The 17,116-nt window shown below is 43.5% G+C and overlaps 1 protein-coding gene and 1 pseudogene across 37 annotated transcripts in view; both read left to right on the top strand.

The window, feature by feature from the left end:
* The window catches only part of ARFIP1 (ARF interacting protein 1), a 123,332-nt gene that overhangs the window by 32,846 nt on the left and 73,370 nt on the right, over nucleotides 1–17,116 (top strand). For 7 of the 37 annotated variants that reach the window (XM_089302336.1, XM_089302343.1, XM_070047400.2 and 4 more), the window contains one exon: nucleotides 2,467–2,616. The exons of 28 other annotated variants lie outside the window; for them this stretch is intronic. The gene's annotated coding sequence lies outside the window, so the exon portion shown is untranslated. Of the gene's footprint in view, nucleotides 1–2,466; nucleotides 2,617–16,943; nucleotides 17,069–17,116 lie in introns of those variants that run through there. 2 more of the 37 variants (XM_089302333.1, XM_070047406.2) reach the window with 1 other exon arrangement.
* LOC149124992 (centromere protein H pseudogene) lies at nucleotides 211–675 on the top strand (annotated as a pseudogene).

Here is a 17,116-nt window from a genome sequence, read left to right as displayed (position 1 = left end):
TCATTCTAGTCTTCTCTCCCATTGTCCATGTCCAGTCATTCGGTAGATCTCCTCTACCTTTACCTCAGTACCTCTTGAATCCATCCTTTTCCATTTCTACAACCTTAATCCCAATCTTCATTATTTCTTGCATGGATTGTAGAAAAAAAAAAGCCTCCTTAAATAGTTCTTCAAGTTTTCTGGTGGGAAAGTGGCTTCTGAAGGTCCTGAGTGCTGTTCGTTGGTGGCCCCTGGCAGTGAACTGCAGCAGGAGGAGCAAGCAGCCACTGAGCCCAGCTACTCAGGAGGGAAAGGCAGTACTGGTGGGCTGTGGCAGGTCGCTGGTGGCCTCATGGTGCACAGCGAGGACCAGGTGACCCTGCTGCTCAGGCTGTGAGCATAACAAACAAAACTCATGGAATATAAATTAATGGTTGATGCAAATCAAGAAAAAAACTCCAGAACCAGTCATGCAAGAAAACCAAATCGAGGATAAAATTGAAGAACTGGCGAATGAAATTGAAGGGGTAAAAATTGCTTTTGAAATGAAAAGTCTTGCATTAAACAGGAAATAATGTTCAACTTGTGCTTCAAAATAAATTAATAATAAGATCACAGAAGTAATCTCGAAGTTTGGAGGGAAAACTACTTGATATTAGAAAGAAGAGATTGGTGCCAGTGCCGCAGGCTCACTAGCCTAATCCTATAGTATAGATTAACTCTGCTGTTTCCTTGCTGATTTTCTGTCTGGTTGATGTGTCCATTGCTGAAAGTAGGGTATTTAAATCTCCCATTATATTGTCCTTGAGTCCATGTCTCCCTTTAGGTCTTTTAATGTCTCTTTTAAATAGCCAGATATCCTGTAATTAGGTACATATGTTTATGTTAGTCACATCTTCTTGTTGATTGATCCCTTAATCATTACATGGTATCCTTCTTTGTCTCTTTTAACAGTTTTTTGTGTTAAAGTCTATTTTGTCTGATATTAGGATGGCTACACCAGCTCTTTTTTGGTTTCTGTTAGCATGGATATCTTTTTCTGTCCTTTCACTTTCACTCTACTTGTATCTTTGTTCCTAAGATGTGTTTCTTACAGGCAGCAAATAGATGGGTTTTGTTTTTTAATCCATCAGCCAGTCTGTGTCTTTTAACTGGAGAGTTAAGGCCATTTACATTCAAGGTGACTATTCATAAGTAACTACTTTGCCCTGCTATTTTTCCATAAACCCATTTTTTTTCTTTGGGTTTCTTTTGTACTTTTACTGGGAGATTTCTTTCCTTTACCTTCTTCTGTAGTGATGACCGTGTTTCTGTGTTTCTGTGGGCAGCAAATCCTTAAGCATCTTCTGCAGGGCTGGATGGGTGGTGACAAATTCTTTCAGTATCTGTCATGGATGGTCTTTATTTCACCTTCATTCATAAATGAGAGCTTTGCAGGGTTTAGTATTCTGGGTTGACAGGGTTTTTCTCTTAAGACTTGGACTATATATTGCCTTTGTCTCCTAGCCTGCAGAGTTTCTGATGAGAAGTCCACTGTGAGTCTAATTGGAGATCCTCTGAAAGTAATCTGGCGTTTCTCTCATGCACATTTTAGAATCTTTTCTTTATATTTTACTGTGGGGAGAGTTTGATTACACTGTGTTGTGGTGAAGTCTTTTCTGGTCATGTCTATTAGGAGTTCTCTGTGCTTCCTGTACTTGGATGCCCCTTTCTTTTTCCAAATTGGGGAAATTTTCTGTTATTTCACTGAAAAGGCCTTCTAATTCCTTCTCCCTTTCCATGCCTTCAGGAACTCCTAGAACCCGTATGTTGGGTCATTTGATAGTATCCTTTAGAGTCACAACTTTGTTTTTAGTTTTCTAATTTCTTCTTGTGTTTGGTTTGACTGTGTAATTTCCTGTGCTTTGTCTTCTAAGTTGGATATTCATTCCTTCTTCTGCTTCATCAGTTCTGTTGTTAAGGCTCTCCACTGTAGTTTTTATTTGCTCTATTGAATTATTCATTTCCAGGAGTCCATTTTGATTTCACTTTAAGATCTCAGTTTCATGGGAGAAATTTCCTTTTATGTCATGTATGGATTTCATTAATTCGTGCATTTGCTTCTGATTATTTCTAAGTAATCCTATGATTAATTATTTGAATGCCATTTCTGGCAATCAGTCTTATAATCTTTGCAATCTAGTATTGTGGTGTTGTGTTCTTATGTTTTGTTTCTTAGATTGGTGTGTTTGTTATTCTCCATTTGTGGCGCTACTTGCTGGTTTCTTTGATTTTTGGCTGTGGTGGCTTTTGTCTTTGGACTGTGTCTGATTGAGTTAGTGTGGTGTCTGCTTTCAGGGAATACCTAAAGGCATGTGGTGGCAGTTGCCAAGGAGCTCTGTTCACTGCTCCTGGTTGAAGGGCGTGTCTGAGGTGACACTCCCAGGTTTGGCATGGTAAATCTTTTTTTTTAATCAGAAGTGGGATTTCTTCTTGTCTTTGGCATAGACTCAGCTGAGCTTCTTTCCTCAAAGGAGACCAGTCCTGGGCGTTAGCCCCTGTGTGTGTATTATTCGTCCGCTCTGCTACAAGGACCACACAAAGGATTTGTGCAGTCCTCAGCATACGCTCAGATTCCCCAGTAATGTCTCTCACCAGGTAAGCAGGGAGCCCTGATCATGTGGAGTCCCCCACAGTGGCTGCCCAGTGTCCCAGCCACACCCTCAGTCCTCCCATGCAGCCTCAGTGTTTTCACAGTCGCTGCACACAAGCCTCCCAGAGTCACAAGCACCCAGCCCACAGTGTGTTCTCCCCATCAGACTCTGGAGTCTCTGCCTGGCTGGCTGGTTGCTGTATGCTTAACACAAGCTGGTGCAGTTGTTCCGTATGTCCAAAATGGCACCTGCTCTCTGTCATCTTGTTACAGGGCACCTTTGCAGGATGATCGGGGAGAGAGAAAACATGACCCCCTCCCTTTGTTTTTTTTTCTCCTCTAGTTTGGCAGGTACCTCTCCCCCCATGGGCCTCCAAGCCAGATCCCTCTAGGCTCTTCCTGCAGTTTTCTTTGTCAGGCGCTTGGGTGCTACAGTCTGGTGGCAGCTCGCTCTCCAACGCTGGTGCGGAGGTTCTCTGCTGTGGGGTCCTAAGTTGTATGTGTCTTTACCTCCACGTAGGTCCACTGTGTTCCTCCAGTTTACTTAGAGTTTCCTCTGCTGTTTTCTCCCTAACTGTTCTCTGAGACTGCACTTTTCCCATTTTTTAAAACGGTCTTCTCTCAGATTCAAGCAACAAGCTCCCTCCCTACTGCACCATCTTAATCCAATCCCTGATTTTATTTTTTAAAATAGATTTGTTTATATGAAAGGCATAATGATATCAATCTGTCTGTCTTTCTACCTATCTTCCATCCAGTGGTTCACTCACCAAATGGCCCAGCTCAGTCTGGGCTAGGCCCACGGCAGGAACCAGCAACTCCTTTCTGGTCTCCCACATGGGTGACGGGGTCCCAGCACTTGGGCCATCTTTTGCTGTCCAGGCACATTAACAAGAAGCTGGGTCAGAAGTGGAGTAGGCAAGACTCAAACTGACACTCTGATATGGGATGCTGGTATAGAAGCAGTGGCTTAACTTGATGCACCACAACCCCAGCCTCCCAATGAATGCTTATGACTATATGGCATGTGTTTCTGTCTTCCTAAGTAGAATGTGAGTGGTATGAGAAGAAGGCATTTTTTTTCTTTTTTGTTCATCTTCTCTACTCTGTGCTTCTAAAATTGTGCCTAGTACATTATAGAACTGTAAATTAGTTGAACTGATGAATGTATGAACGATTAATCACCATTCTAACCAAGTTGCTTTACTTAGAGTTTTCAGAATTTGTCACACTCTTTTTTTTCTTTTTTCCATTCTGTTCCAGTTTTTCCTTCTTTTCAGGCTCTCTCCTTTACTGTGTTTTGTTATCCTAGAAGATGCAGCATAAATGTCACCTCTGATATTTTGTACCTCCTACTGCTCACCACTGTTTCATCATTTTGTTTTTAAACTGCCAATGTAATTTTTTAAGTTCTATGAAGGCTAAGAACTGATTTTTGTTTCTATTTTATGAGTAATTACCTAGACAATAACATGAATATGGTAACTATATTGAATTACTAGCTTGTTTTAGGAGTAAGAAAGTAAGAACATCATCTTGCTGTTTGAAAGGGCAATGATTGTTTGGATAGCTATACCTTAGTCTTCCTGACTTAGAGGTGAGTTGCTAATGTCTGTATAGCTGTTACTTGCAAGGAACAGAAACATAACTCCAGTAGCCATAAGTAATCTGGATATAGCATCAGGATGCAGTGACTATGAGGAAAATAGGAATCTTTAAAAAAACTGAACGTGTCAGGACTCTTCAATGGAATAAGGACAAGTGGTGTTGGGTAAAGTGGATGTCCATGTGTAAAAGAAGGAAGTTGGACCTCTCACATCATATATCAAAAAGCAAGTTAAAATGGAGTACAAACCTAAATCTGAAACTATATGCTTTTTAGAAGAAAATATGGGGGCTAGCGCTGTGGCTTAATGGGTAAAGCCACCACCTGCAGTACCAACATCCCATATGGGTGCCCGTTTGAGTCCTGCTTGCTCCCCTTCTGATTCAGATCTCTGCTATGGCTGAGAAAGTAGTGGAGGATGGCCCAAGTGCTTGGGCCGCTGCACCCACGTGGGAGACCTGGATGGAGCTCCTGGCTCCTGGCTTCAGATCAGCGCAGCTCCGGCCCTTGTGGCCATTTGGGCAGTGAACCAGCAGATGGATGACCTCTCTCTCTCTCTCTGCCTCTGCTACTCTTTAACTTTGCCTTTCAAATAAATGAATAAATAAATATTAAAAAAATAAATATGTATATATACATATACATAAAGAAGAAAACATGAAAAGAAAGCTTCATGACATTGGATTTGGTAAGAACTTCCTGGATGTGATACGAAAAGCACAGGCAATAAAAGTAAAATAGATTGGACGGGGCCGTTGCTGTGATGTAGCAGGTAAAGCCAGTGCCTGTGGCGCTGGCATCCCATATGGGTACCAGTTCAAGTCCTGGCTGCTGCACTTCCAATTCAGCTCACTGTTAATGTGCCTGGGAAAGCCGTGGAAGATGGCCCAAGTGCTTGGATCCCTGCACCCAAGAAGCACACAAGACCCAGAAGTAGTTCCAAGCTCTGGCTTCAGATCTGCCCAGCTCCAGCCATTGTGATCCTTTAGAGAGTGAATCAGTGGATGGAAGCTCTCTCTCTGCCTCTCTCTTCCTCTCCCTTTGCCTCCCTCTCTGTAACTGTGCCTTTCAAATACGTAAATCTTAAAAAAAAAAAAAAAAAAAAAAGATTGGATCACATCAAAATTAAAAAAATTTCTGTGCATCAGAAGACACAGTAAAGTAGAAAAGGAATCTGTAGAAAGGGAGAAAATAATTGAGAATCATATATCTGGTAAGAAGTTAATATCAAGGATCTTTAAAGTACTCATATAACTCAGCAACCAGAAAACATTTTGAAAAATCTCTGAAAATGGTGGACCCATGGTTGACAAGCATATGAAAAGATGTTCAACATCGCTAACCATTAGGGTAATGCAAATCAAAACCACAGTGACAGGGTGGGCTTTGGGTTGCAGTTGGTTAAGCTGTCACTTGGAATGCCCACTTTCAATATTGGAATGCCTGAGTTTTGCTTCCAATCCAGCTTCATGCTAATGTGCAACCTGGGAGGCAGCAGGTGATAGCTCAAGTACTTGGGTCTCTGCCACTCTATGTGGGAGACCAGATGGAGTTCCTGGCTCTTGGTTTTGACCTGGCCCAGCTCCAGATGTTGTGGGCAGTAGGCAGAACTCTCTCTCTCTCTCCTGTTAGCATAAATAAACTTAAAAGAAAAACTCCACAGAAAATAGCAGCTTTCACCCTTTTGATGACTATTATAACACACACACACACACACACACACACACTGAACTTACACACCTGCAAAATAGCAAGTGTTGGTGAGGATGTGAAGAAATTGGAACATTTATGTACTGCTTGTAGGAATATCAAATGGTATATCCAGTACGGAAAATAAAATTAAAATAATTATAGTATGATGTAGAATTCCACTTCTGGATATATATCCAGAAGAATTGAAAGCAGGCTCTTGTACAGGTATCTGCACATTTGTATTTATAGCAGCATTATTGACAGTATTCAGGAAGTGTTAGCCATTGAAGTGTTCTTGAGAAATGGATACACTGAAGTGTGTGCATGTGTGTGTGTGTGTTACATACATGCAAGAGTACTTCAAAAAGTTCTTAAGCAAATGGAATTGAAGTACAGGTTTATTTTGGTATAAAAAGATTTTGAAATCCAGGCTTAGTTTTTTCATAATCTTTTTCTGAACTCTTTGAAGATCACTGTGTGTCTGGATTTAAAAAAATTTTTATATCAAGTTCATCTTCTAATTGTTTTCCATGAACTTCTTGAGTACTGTTTTATAATGAAATATTATTCCGCCCTAGAAAGGAAATTCCAACATCTTCTACATGGGTGAACCTTGAAGACATGAAATAAGCCAGTCACAGAAAGACAAGTACTGTATAATTCTTTTTTTTTTTTTTTTTATTTTTATTTTTTTATTTTTTTATTTTTTTATTTTTTTTTTTATTTTTTTGACAGGCAGAGTGGACAGTGAGAGAGAGAGAGACAGAGAGAAAGGTCTTCCTTTTTGCCGTTGGTTCACCCTCCAATGGCCGCCGCGGCCGGCGCGCTGCGGCCGGCGCACCGCGCTGATCCGATGGCAGGAGCCAGGAGCCAGGTGCTTTTCCTGGTCTCCCATGGGGTGCAGGGCCCAAGCACCTGGGCCATCCTCCACTGCACTCCCTGGCCACAGCAGAGGGCTGGCCTGGAAGAGGGGCAACCGGGACAGAATCCGGAGCCCCGACCGGGACTAGAACCCGGTGTGCCGGCGCCGCTAGGCGGAGGATTAGCCTAGTGAGCCACGGCGCCGGCCTGTATAATTCTTACTTACATGAAATGTCTAGTCAAATTCCTGGAAACAGGAGGTAGAATAGTGGTTGACAGGTGCTGGGGGAGGGGAGAATAAGGAAATGTTGTTTAATGGATATAGCATTTCATTTTTGCAGGATAGATAAGTTCTTGAGCTTGGTAGTCATCCAGCAGTGTGAATATACTTAATACTACTGAATTGTGCACACAGAAGTGGTTGAGATGTTGTGCTATGTGTTTTTTACCGCAACAATAAAAATGATTGAAGAATTAAAATCTTTCATATGGTTTTAGTTTAGAAGCAGCAGATCTACATGGAATTATTACTTAATAAACTTTTATTTTCTAGAGCACTCTTAGTTTCATAGCAGAATTGTGGGGAAAGTACCCAGTTTCCACTTTTCTCTTGTTGCCACATATGCATAGCCTTTGTCACGGTGAACTTCCTCACCAGAGTGGTGCATTTGTTAAAATCGATGAATCTGTATCAACATGTCATTATTGCTCAGAGTCCATACTTGACATTAGTTTTGTACGTTCTGTGGCTTTGGCAAATGTATGATGACAGGTGTCAACCATGGTAGTGGTATACAAAGCTTTTTCTCGGCCCTAAAAATCTCTTCCTCAGCCTGTCCATCCCACCCTCCCCCTGACCTTTGGCAAACATCTTTTCACTGTCTCCAGTTTTGCCCTTTCTAGAATATTCTATAGTTGGAATCACCCTGTATGTAGAGTTTTCAGATTGGCTTATTTGAGTTAGTAATATGTATTTAAATTTTCTCTACTTTTTTATAGTTTGATGGCTCATTTATTTTTAGTGCTGAGTAATTCCATGTATGGGTGCACCACAATTTATCCATTCACTTGCTGAAAGACATCCTGATTGTTTCCAAGTTTTGACAATTAAAAATAAGGCTGCTATAAACATCTTTGTGCACATTTTTGTGTGGGTGACTTTTCAGTTCATTTGGGTAAATTCCAAGGAGCACAGTTCTTTATAGTGAGTTAAGTATATGTTTAATCTTGTAAGAAATGGCCAAACTGTCTTCCAGAAGTCACTGTACCATTTTACATTCCCATTAGCAATGAATGTAAGTTCCTCTTGCTCTGCATCTTCTCCAGCATTTGGTGTCAGTGTTCTGGACTTTGTCCATTGTAATAAGGTGTGGAGTGGGGTCTCATTGATTTTCATTTGTTTGATCTTGTTTGAATGGCAGAGAGAGAAAGGGAACTCCCAACTGTTAGTTTATTGTCCACATGCTCGCAACAGCCAGGGCTGGATCAGACCAAAGCCAGGAGCCAGAAACTCCATTTGGGTCTCTCCTGTGGGTGGCAGGGACCCAAGTGCATGTTAGCAGGAAGCTGGATTGGAAGTAGAAGAGCTGGGACTTGAACCAGGCACTTCAGTGGGGGATGCAATCATCCAAAGCAATTGCTTCAACAGCCTGCCCCCTTGTTAGTTTTCAGTTCTCTAATGATAAATGATGTTGAACATCTTTTCCTGTTTACTTACCGTTATCAGTCATCTGACGAAATGTCTATTTGGATCTTTTGCCTATCTCTTAATTGAGTGATTTGTTTTCTTATTGTTGAGTATTAAGAGTTCTTTGTATGTTTTAGATGTCAATCCTTTATCAAATGTGTTCTTTAAAATATTTTCTCCCAGTCTGGCTTCTCATTCTTTTGAAATGATCTTTTATAGAGCAGAAATTTTTATTTTTTTAAAAAGATTTATTTATTTATTTGAAAGTCAGAGTTACAGAGAATGGAAGAAACAGGGAGAGAGAGAGATGTTCCATCCACTGGTTCACTTCCAACATGGCCTCAACCGCCAGAGCTGAGCCAGACCAAAGCCAGTGGCTTCTTTTGGGTCTCCCATGTGGGTGCAGGGGCCCAAGCACTTGGGTCATCTTCCACTGCTTTCCCAGGTGGATTAGCAGTAAGCTGAATCAGAAGTGGAGCAGCTGGGTGGCCAGGGAGTGCAGTGGAGGATGGCCCAGGTGCTTGGGCCCTGCACCCCATGGGAGACCAGGAAAAGCACCTGGCTCCTGGCTCCTGCCATCGGATCAGCGCGGTGCGCCGGCCGCAGCGCGCCGGCCGCGGCGGCCATTGGAGGGTGAACCAACGGCAAAGGAAGACCTTTCTCTCTGTCTCTCTCTCTCACTGTCCACTCTGCCTGTCAAAAAAAAAAAAAAAAAAAAAAAAAAAAACAGAAGTGGAGCAGCTGGGACGCAAACCAGCACCCATATGAGATGCTGAGGTGGTGGGCAGAGGCTTTACGCATTACACCACAGTGCTGGCCACACTTTTTAATTTTAGTGAAGTCCAGCTTATCAGTTATTTTTCATGGTTTGTGCCCTTGGTGGGGTATCTAAAAGTTATCACCATAGCTATGGGTGTCCAGGTTTTCTCCTGTATTCTAGGAATTTTATTTGCATTTCACACTTAGGCCTATGATGCATTTGAGTTAATTTTGGAAAGGGTGTGAGATCTGTGTCTGAGGGCCAGTGCTGTGGCATAGTGGATTAAGCTGCTGTCTGCAGTGATTTGAGTCCTGGCTGTTCGACTTTTGATCCAGCTCTCTGCTGTGGCCTGGGAAAGCAATAGAAGATGGCTCAAGTCTTTGGACCCCTGCACCCACGAGGGAGACCTGGAAGAAGCTTCTGGCTCCTGCCTTTGCACTGGCACAGATCCAGCCCTTGTGGCCATTTAGGGAGTGCACCAGTGGATAGAAGACACCACCACCACCACTACCACCCCTCCCCTCGCTAAATCTTAAAATAATAATAATAATAATAATAAAAAAAGATCTGTGTCTGGATTCACATTCACATTTTACATGTGGGTGTCCACTTGTTCTGGCACCATGGAAGAGAAGACTGTTCTCCATTGTGTTGCCTTTGCCCATTGTCAGAGATCAGTTGACTGCGTTTATGCGGTTCTATTTCTGGGCTCCCTGTTCTCTTCCATTGATCTGTTATTTTGCCAGTACCTCATTGTCTTGATCACTGTAGCTTTCCAATAAGTCTTCTGAAGTCTGGTAGTAGATGCAAAAATTCTTTTGGTAATTGTCAATTAGAGTTTATGGATTTTTAAGCTAGTGTTCAACTTAATTCTCTTGACTTACACTCTTGTGTTCACAGAGTAGCTCTGCTGACTGATTAGTTTAGGGCATTCCTCTTCCATTTGGTGGTACTTCTCTAACCTGGCCCTCTCGCAGCCTTCTGTCCGGGGTGGTTCTTTGGTTGCATCAGTGGCTGTCTGTGCATTGGAGGCTGTGTGAATGGCAGCTTCTCTTAGTGGCAATCAGTGCACTTCTGTGAAGGTATGCATAAAGTAGCCAGATGTCCTTCAAACAAGATGTTGTCGATTCTTTTTAGGTAGGTACTGCTTGAAGATGCAAGCATGGAGGATAGGGTGGCCGCTGTGCTGAGTGGCCCTCGTTCCGTCAGCTGCCTGGAGTGTTGCTTGCAGAGGGCTCACAACCGAGTCTCCCCAGGAGCCCCAGGAATTGCCTAAGCCAGAGAGAGCTGCCTTGTCTGTGATTTTTGCACCCCTACCCAGCAGACATCCTGTGTCAAATGATCAAGGGTACAGATGTTTGGGGATGAAAGGCCTGCGCCCCTTCCCTTAGTGTAGGAAATGCTGAAGAGCCGGCTGTGGGATTGGCCAGAGTCTGTCACGCAGAAACCGCATTGCAGCTGTGTCCAGTCCTGCTTCCTTCACTCCGCTGGACAACTCTGCAGTAAATTTTCTGCACGCAAGCCTCTGTTTTGGAGACTCTGACAATGCATTCCAAAGCAGTTTTTATTTTCTCTTGGGCTTTTAGAATCTTGTCCCTGAATTTTTTTTTTTTTTTTAACTTTCAAAGCTTTCATGAGACAATAGAAAATGCCTGTACCAGTTTCCTCACTAACTTCAAGTCTGTGAACTCTGAGATAGCTGTGTGGCATTTTTCAAATCAATATTTTTATAAGAAATTAATGTACAAGAGTAACTCAAATTTCTGAGAAATGCAGTATTAAAAGGATTTTGCAAGTGGCTAGGATTTTAGTATAACATTGTAGTCTTTTGCTGTAACTGTCTCAGAGTAATTTAAGCATACTGATTTTGACATACCCAGTAATCCATATTTTAGGGTTATTTCAAGCATTTTCCCTGTTTGTTTAACTGCAGTGGTACCCTTAAGAAGTAACAAATGTATCATACACTCCAGGAAAGGGGCAAGGAAGACAGTGGGTGGGGAACAGAAATGTACAGTGACTATTTCAGCAGCTCCCTAGTTATGAATCACAATTTTGGTGTAGCTTGTATCCAGTCAGCACTGAGAACTTGCTTGCCAAACGCTGTGCTAACCTCAAGATGCAGACCTGCTTGACTGTTTCTGTTTTCAAGGACCTTACTATAGTAGGAGAGAAATTATTCATTTATTCACTCACATCTCCCTTTGTTTTCTTTTCCTTTTTTTTATTTTTTTTAAAATTTTTTTGACAGAGTGGACAGTGAGAGAGAGAGACAGAGAGAAAGGTCTTCCTTTGCCGTTGGTTCACCCTCCAATGGCTGCCACAGCCGGCGCGCTGCAACCAGCGCACCGCGCCGATCCGATGGCAGGAGCCAGGTACTTCTCCTGGTCTCCCATGGGGTGCAGGGCCCAAGCACTTGGGCCATCCTCCACTGCACTCCCTGGCCACAGCAGAGAGCTGGCCTGGAAGAGGGGCAACCGGGACAGAATCCGGCGCCCCGACCGGGACTAGAACCCTGTGTGCCGGCGCCGCAAGGTGGGGGATTAGCCTAGTGAGCCGTGGGGCCAGCCGCTTTTCCTTTGTTTTAAGTTTTATTCTATTTATTTGAAAGGCAGAGTTAGAGAGGGAGAGACAGAGAAATCTTCCGTCTGCTGGTTCACTCCCCAGATGGCCACAACCACCAGGGCTGGGCCAGGCTGAAGCCAGGGACTTCTTCCAGGTCTCCCATGTGGGTGCAGGGGCCCAGGAACTTGGGCCATTCTCTGCTGCTTTCCCAGGCTCATTAGCAGGGAGCTGGATCGGAAGTGGAGCAGCCAGGACTTGAACCATTGCCCATATGGCATTTGGTGCTGCGGGTGGCACCTTAACCCACTATGCCACAGCGCTGGCCCAGATCCAGATCTTCCTCCCTCCCTCCCTCCCTTCCTTTTCTTTCTTTTTCTTTTTAAGATTTTATTTTATTTATTTGAGAGGCAGAGTTACAGAGAGAGGGAGAGACAGAAAGAAACATCTCCTATCCACTGGTGTACTCCCCAGATTGCCACAACGGCCAGAGCTGGGCCAGAAGCCAGGAGCCACAAGCTTCTTCCGGGTCTCCCATGTGGGTGCAGGGGCCCAAGCACTTGGGCCATCCTCTGCAGTTTTCCCAGGCCATCAGCAGGGAACTGGTTTGGAAGAGGAGTAGCAGGCGCATGAACTGGCACCCATGTGTGATACTGGCATCACAGGTGGAGGCTCAGCCAGCGATACCACAGTGCTGACCCCCCGCATCTCCTGTCTTAGCTGGTACTCTGAGCATATACTGTTGCTCTGGGGTTACAAATATGGAGAAATAGTTTGCTTATTTTTTGTATTAGAATAATTATTATGTGTAAAATTCATCATGATAAAGAGGTTTATATAAGGAGTAGAAGTGTAGTATACGTTAGGATTTATGGAAATCATATTTCTAGAACCACCCAGAAATAGAAATCTGGCCTGGAAAGACCTTAGGACTTCTGCATTCTGGAACTGTTTTGCTGAGTTTGGTTCCAGAGGGTCCTAGAGAAAGAGGAAGATACTTGCTGTTCTGGGTATTTACTGAAGAGTCCGAACAGTCCCTCAGTCTTAATCAGTGGTACAGTTCACCCACAGCTGAAACTGCCTTGTTCTTGTATTCTCTGGAATCTAGTACAGTGCCTTATACTTACCCAAGCTTTCCCTAAATTTGGCTAAATTTGTGTGTACCAGGGTTAGTCAAAATGCTGGTCTCCAGGAACCTTTCTGGGAGTCTGCAAGGTCAAAGCTGTTTTCAGTAATGCTGAGGGACTAATTGCATTTTTCATTGTTGTATCGCTTGCCCTGATGATGCACAAGAACTAGTGGATAGGCCGGCGCTGCGGCTCACTAGGCTAATCCCCCACCTTGTGGCACCGGCACACCGGGTTCTAGTCCCGGTCGGGGCGCCGGATTCTGTCCCGGTTGCCCCTCTTCCAGGCCAGCTCTCTGCTGTGGCCCGGGAGTGCAGTGGAGGATGGCCCAAGTGCTTGGGCCCTGCAGTAGGTACTGGTAGTCATACTCTTTCACCATTACAAACGGGCAATAAAGAAAGATGTGTTTCACTTAATGTCTTTGATGAAGCACTGAACGTTTTAAGTCTTGAATGTTCTGAGTGACAAAGGGGGAAGTATGCATAAAGCACTCCTGCATGCCTGAAGTTCTGTGGTTGTCTTGAGGAAAAGCATGTGTGGGATTGACTTGTAAGCCAAGCTGTAGCTGAAGGCTCCTGCCCGCCCTCCAGCCCCTTTTAATGAAATACGATTTTTTTAATGTGGAAAATGACAGGCAAACTGTGGTTATACTCAGACTTGAGTGTTTGGGAGACATATTTTGGAAAACCTGTTACTTTAAGTAAAATAACTGACAGTATTAGTTGCTAGTGAATAAATTCAAGATTTCAAGCAGAACTTAGAATTTTGGAAAAATTTCTGTATGGTTTCCAAATGCTTCAATACTTTTTTGATGAAATCAGACATAACAAATAGGGCTTTTTCAATATATATTTTTTTTTTTAGAATTTAAATTACAAAAACCAAACCACCAAACGAAAAAAGAAATGAAAGAGCAGCATAGGCCATTGAAGCAGTATTTTCCAAATGCCCACTACCTGATGTGTCTGAATTATGCACACAGAGAAGAATCATTCTGAATGCAATGAAGACTGATGGATTTTAATAGAATAGAATATGAAAAATTCACGCATATGGTTTACATTCAACATTGTAGTTAAGTTTTTAATAAAGTACTACTTTTTTTTGTATGTATCAAATAAGAATATCCAAATTAACCTGAAAAAAAAAAAAGTAGCTATAGAAGCCAGGTTTTTTTTTCAAATACTTTTATCAAAATGACATTGTAACAGATTGATCGCAGAAGTAGATGTGAGATCCTGCTATTTTCATAAAAAGCTTTTATATTAATATGTGGCAGTTTTAAAATTATTAGGATAAGTACCTGGCTGCTGCCTTCGGTTCAGCGTGGTGCGCCGGCCGTAGCACGCCGGCCGCGGCGGCCAATGGAGGGTGAACCAACGGCAAAGGAAGACCTTTCTCTCTGTCTCTCTCTGTCTCACTGTCCACTCTGCCTGTCAAAAAAAAAAAAAATTATTATTACTTTAAAATGGGTTAATGTTTTCAAAATTTTCAGCATTAGTTTCAAATATAGAAATATTGGTAGATATAACCTGCATAAACAATAGTTCTCTGGGGTCTTTAATGATTTTTTTTTTTTACAGAATGTAAAGAAGGGGCTGGTGCTGTGGCACAGTGGGTTAACGCCCTGGCCTGAAGCGCCGGCATCCCATATGGGCGCCATTTCAGGACCTGGCTGCTTCACTTCCTATCCAGCTCTCTGCTGTGGCCTGGGAAAGCAGTGGAAGATGGCCCAAGTCCTTAGGCCCCTGCACCCATGTGGGAGACCCAGAGGAGACTTGTGGCTCTTGGCTTCAGATCGGCGCAGCTCTGGCCCTTGCCAACTGGGGAGTGAACCATCAGATAGAAGACCTCTGTCTTTCTCTGCCTCTTCTCTCTCTGTGTAACTCTGACTTGCAAATAAATAAATAAAAATCTTAAAAAAAAAAAAAAAGAATGTAAAGACGTCCTGAGGCCAAGAAATTTGAGAATTGCTGATCTTTTATATAAAAGTTGAACAAGTTGTTTTAAGATTTATTTATTTACTTGAAAGAGTTACACAGAGAGGGAAGGAGAGGCAGAGAGATAGAGAGGTCTTCTATCTACTGGGTCACTCCCCAGATGACCGCAACGGCTGGAGCTGTGCTGATCTGAAGCCAGGAACCAGGAGCTTCCTCTGGGTCTCCCATGTGGGTGCAGGGGCCCGAGATCTTGGGCCATCCTCTGCTGCTTTCCCAGGCCACAGCAGAGAGCTGGATCGGAAGTGGAGCAGCCAAGACTTGAACCAGCGCCCATATGGGATGCTGGCACTCTAGGCGGTGACCTCACCCACTACACCACAGCTCCGGCCCCATGCTCTACTTTCGATCTCTCTGTGTCTCTCTGTCTCTGTAACTCTGCCGTTCAAATAAATATTTAAATCTTAGAAAAATTGAACAGTTTTCTTCCTAGGTGGCTGTTGTGGCACAGGGGTTAAACTCCTGCTTAGAATGCTGGCTTCCTTTACTGGAATGCATGTTTGAGTGCCAGCTACATTGCTTCCATTCCAGCTTCCTGCTGATGAGTACTTGGAAGGCAGCAGTGATGGCTCAAGTGCTATGGACCTTGCCACCACTTGGGGTCCCACTAGAGTGCTGGGCTCTGGGCTTTGACTCGGCCCAGCGCAGGCTGTTGCAGACGTTTGAGGAGTGAACCAGTGGATGGAAGATATTTCTCTCTGTCATTTCACTCTTTCAAGTAGATGAAAATTAATAAATAATAAAGAATACTTCCAGAGAAAAATTGAAGAAATTAAAAAAAAAAGATTTATTCTATTTATTTGAAAGAGTTAGAGAGGTAGAGACAGAGAGAGAGGTCTTCTGTCCACTGGTTTACTCCCCAGATGGCTGCAATGACCGGAGCTGAACCAATGTGAAGCTAGGAGCTGGGAGCTTCTTCTGGGTCTCCCACGTGGGTACAGGGGCCCAAGGAGTTGGCCCATCCTCCGCTGCTTTCCCAGGCACATTAGCAGGAAGTGGAGCAGCCAAGACTCAAACCAGCGCCCGCATGGGATGCCGGCGCTGCAGGCTGGGGCTTTAACCTGCTGCACTGCAGCGCCAGCCTCTGAAGAACTTTTTAAATATGTTCTTGGCAGTAGATTCAGGTCTGTAAGTGAAATACACTTTTTTAGTTCAGTCTGGTTTTAGGATTCTGTGTAGTACAAGTAATGGAGGAACACCTAGATTCAGATGTGAGCATTAGAATGAACATACATTGGTAGTCATTCTGTTCCTGAACAAATATTTTTAGCAAGGTCTGTATTCTAGTGGGAACCTTTGTTAAACTTCAGGGTGTGAAAGGCTGGCATTGTGGCACAGCAGGTAAAGCTGCCGCCTGTGATTCAGCATCCCATATGGGCACTAGTTTGAGTCCTAGCTTTTACACTTCCAATCCAACTCACTGCTAATGGCCTGGGAAAAGCAACAGAAGATTACCCCGGTGCTGCTTGGGCTCCTGCTAACCATGTGGAGACCTGGAAGAAGCCACCCATTTGGGAGCCTGGCACAGCCCTGGCTGTTGGCAGCCGCTTAGGGGAATGAACCAGTGGGTGGAAGATACCCAACCTCATCTCTGTAACTCTTTCAAATAAATAAACAAATTATTTTAAAAAATTTAGGTTATGAATGCATATATATAACACTTTCTCTTTTTTTTTTTTTTCCTTTTAAATATTTATTTACTTATTTGAAAGAATTACAGAGAAAGAGAGGGAAAGAGATCTTCTATCTGCTGATTCATTCCCCAGTTGGCCACAGCGGCCAGGGCTGGGCCCACACTGGAGCCAGGAGCCAGGAGCTTCTTCGGGGTTTCCTTTTGGGTACCGGGGCCCAACGACTTGTCTGTCTTCTGCTGCGTTCCCAGGTACATTACCAGGGAGCTAGATTGGAAGTGGAGCAGCTGGGACTCAAACCATTGCCCATATGGGATGTAGGCACTGCAGATTGCAGCTTAACCCACTGTGCCACAGTATTAGCCCTGATAACACTTTTTCTTTAATGATTTATTTATTTATTTGAAAGGCAGAGAGAGAGAGAAAGATATCTTCCATCTGGTTCTCTCCCCTGATGGCTACAGTGACCTTGTTTGGACCAAGCTGAAGCCAGGAGCTTTATCCAGGTCTTTCACATGGGTGGCGGGGGCCCAGGTACTTGGACCATCTTTGCTGCTTTCACCCAATGGTGCAAAACAAGAG

Source organism: Oryctolagus cuniculus, chromosome 8 (assembly GCF_051225735.1).
Source record: "Oryctolagus cuniculus isolate XC-2025 breed Fujian yellow rabbit chromosome 8, ASM5122573v1, whole genome shotgun sequence".
In the NCBI taxonomy this organism is placed as follows: domain Eukaryota; kingdom Metazoa; phylum Chordata; class Mammalia; order Lagomorpha; family Leporidae; genus Oryctolagus; species Oryctolagus cuniculus.
This window is presented reverse-complemented; position numbering and strand designations above follow the sequence as displayed.